The sequence below is a fragment of the Phascolarctos cinereus genome, unplaced genomic scaffold (assembly GCF_003287225.1).
Source record: "Phascolarctos cinereus isolate Bilbo 61053 unplaced genomic scaffold, phaCin_HiC Scaffold_4;HRSCAF=312, whole genome shotgun sequence".
In the NCBI taxonomy this organism is placed as follows: Eukaryota; Metazoa; Chordata; class Mammalia; order Diprotodontia; family Phascolarctidae; genus Phascolarctos; species Phascolarctos cinereus.
This window is the reverse complement of record NW_027555847.1, coordinates 617,084,000-617,087,630: the sequence shown is the minus strand read 5'-3', so window position 1 is coordinate 617,087,630 and position 3,631 is coordinate 617,084,000.

Genomic DNA, 3,631 nt, shown 5'->3' with positions numbered 1-3,631 from the left:
AAAAAAGGTTGTTACTGGTGAAAGAAATAGATATGAATATAGGTGAGTATGATTTTGTGAGGCAACAATTTGGCTTTATAAGAACTGAGTTTTGAATCCAAGCTTGGTCATCTGCTACCTAAGTTACTTTAGGTGAGTGACAACCTCCCTAGAACTCAGTTTCTTCAAGAGATAAAAAGAGAGGATTGGACTAGAGAGCCTCTGAGTCCTTTCAGTTTTAAATCTATCATCTTATGACCTTCCAGAGTAAAGTAGGGAGCTTTAGGGATGGAGATTTATAGTCTGAACTTTCCTTTTCGATGTAAATGAACCCAGGACAAACTCAATTGGCTTATTGTTCCACCAAGAGTCTGACCAGCAGGGACTTTAGAGAGAGAAGAGGTGGGTGGAGAAGGAAGGTCAAGGAAGTGACTTGAGTCTGCTTCCTTTGGGAAACCCATGGAAAAATGCCTAGGGAACAAGAAAAAAGAATTAAATCAGTAAATAGGGGAAGCCAAGGATGGCCAGGGCCTCTTAAAAGTTCAAATCCAAGGGGTAGCTAGGTGGCGAAGTGGGTAGAGCACCAGCCCTGGAGTCAGGAGGACGTGAGCTCAAACCCAGCCTCAGACACATAACACTTACTAGCTGCGTGACCCTGGGCAAGTCACTTAACCCCAATTGCCTCACCAAAAAAAAAAAAGTGCAAATCCATATAACCTTTAAGATTTACAAAAGCACTTCCTTTATAGCAATAGTGTGAAGTAGGTAGGATGAGCAAGAGTGGTCTTTAAAAGCCCAAGGCCTAATCACAGAAACAAGAGACAATAAGACATTAAACCACAGGGGAAAGATGCAATTAACATAGGTGATCCCTTTTCTACTGAGGTGCAAATTAGTACATTGAGTTAATCAGAAAGGAAACAACACAATAGAATGAAGAATGATAGGCCTTGTCTTCAGGGTAAACTTTAAAAATCATTTTAGTGAGTACACTAGACAGATTCCAAGTGGAACGCAGCCTTGGTGAGATGTATAGGAGATACACTGAGCTGGAGAAAGGGGCCCTTAGCAGAAGCCACCACTATAAAGAAAGGGAGCACAAGGAGTGTTGGGACAGAAATTGTCTTGCTAAAAGTCCCCCTGGACTGCAATCTCAGGGTGTTAATCCTCAATCTCTTTTGTCCTCTAGTGCTCTTTTGTGGAAACTTGAAGCTTTTCATTCTGGGCACGGGAAAGTCTATTCACCTATCTTTGTTTTAAATCCCTTCTTTTTTTTTTTTAAACAGTGTTAATCACCAGACTTTATTAGTCTGGGCATGATTTTTAGAAATATGAAGACAACTGAAGCAGGCACATGTCCAGAGAAGAAAGAGAGACAGATCTAACATTTCACCAGGGTATCTCTGGCTGGGGGCTTAGAGCTACAAAAGATAGAGCTACAGATGGTTTGATACAACTTTCCAGAAAATAGAAAGAGCAATAGACAAACTCCATCTTGGCAATGAGTTGATAATACATTGAGTTGGGGGAGAAAATAGGAGTAGAAGAACAACCTTTTTCACCACTCCACCCTACAATTGCTATGCAATAGCATTTGTTATCAGTATCTTCTCTTACTGATGTTGGGACTTGACACTGAGAGATGAAATGATTTGGCTCAAGGTCAGGTACCTAGTAAGTGTGAGAGAATCAGGATTTGAACTTAAGTCTTCAGATTCTAAGTCCAGTATTCTTCCTGCTATACCTCAAAACCTTTCTATTGCATGTAACTTATCATCAAGAAGCATGTATTAACAACAACAACAACAACAACAAGACTGAGGCAAGAGATGTGTGGCTAAACCAAAGACAGTACAACTAGGAAGACAAAAGCTTCTGAGCTTTTGTGATGTAACGTCATCAAATTACATCCACATGTCTCTTAGGAGACAGTCTATTAAGATTTCTACAGAAACTCATCAGTAGGTAAGGTCTTCAGGCACGGTATTATAAAAGGAGGTTCTGATCTTGCAGGGGAGTTGAGAGACCGAATAATATCAGCTCCCTGAGGGCCTACAGAAATGGGACCCTGAAATGCTATGAAATGTATTGGGTCATTATAAATATTCATATGTGCAGTCAAGTAGGCAATAAACAGAGAATGGCATCATGTACAGTTCTTCCATCTGCATTAATTTTTTCCTAAACCTTAGCCCTAAAAGGAAAAGACCCTCAGTGTCCTTGAGTCAGGATCCAATCAGTGCCCATCGACATTCTAATTTAAGAAATTTTTTCTATCTCAGGCTAGCTAAAAAGAATGCCCACGGTTTAGGGTGCCTGTAAAGCAAAATTGTTTTAACAAATAGGGCTCTTAAGTACACATCCAAAGGTTTGGGGTTAGGCAATGAGTTAATAAGGTGGGGGTCAGGGAGGAAACAGGGATGGTTAAATAATGCTTAGATATGTCCCTCCAGTAAACAGGTCATGCAAAGTGCAGTGGGGAAAAGCATGAGATGTGGAGTCAAAGGACCTTGGTTCAAATCCTAACTTCCCTGAACAAAGGAAGCGTATTACTTTTTTTCCTTTCTTTGCTTTCCAAACATCTAACACAGGGCCTGGCACATAATAAGCACCCTAAAAAATGCTTGTTGATTTATTCTTCTACTTCCTTCCTTCATGACCCTAGGAAAGTCACCTAACTTCCTTAAGTCTCAATTTCTCATCTGCTAAATTGGGAGTTTCAACTAAATGACGTCTAGAATTTCTTCCAAATCTTTCATCCTCCTCTTGGGTGAGTACAAAGCAAAGCTTCAGTAGACAATACCTATGAAGGATAAGGAAGAGATCCAGACATCTCACAATTGTACCTCTCTCCACTACACAGCAAAAGCTCCATTCTTGGTGCATCATTACACAGACAGAGAATGTGGAAATGTTTTTGAAAAAGAAGATTCTCCCAAATTCCCTCTCAGATTACATCACTGCCCCTTCTTCTGTATCAGTTCCTTTCTCCACTGAGTAGCCATCTCTACCCAAATGCAAAAGTATCAATAATTACCACTCTCCCTTTCCTTGAGGTGCCCCAGCTAAACATCACCTCTAATCATGATTCAGTACACCTGCTCCCCCACCTCTACTGGGGTTTAGATTCAGTAATTAGAGTAGGACTTTGGTCGACAGAACTGATTTCTTTTTGAGACTGCATTTCCCTAACTTCTCTAACTAACAAAAAAAGGAGAAAAGATGTAGAGAGACAATCCAGGTGCAGCCCCTCTCTGATAAGGACAGGAGTTTTGCCCTGCTCCATTTATGAACTAGTCCAGTTTGCCCTTCCTCGGGCCATCTGGCCAGGCACTCACCATATTGGTACAGACAACTTAGTACAAACACGCACAACACAGCTTAGCCTACTGCAGTTCAGAACTCGAAAGATTAAGCAATCCACCAGCCTCAGCCTTCCCAGTAGCAGAGATTACAGGTTTGTGTCTCCAAGCCTGGACAGGGCACTATATTTAGAGGACAGATTTAGAAGACAGCTAATTTATAGGTTATAGTTCTCATGCAATTAGGAAAAACAAAATGGAGCTTAGGATGTACTCATCAAAGATAATTATCAAATTAAGTCAAAAAGTAAGTCAAAATACGAAGCTACTAGGTAGAGGATTGAGATAAG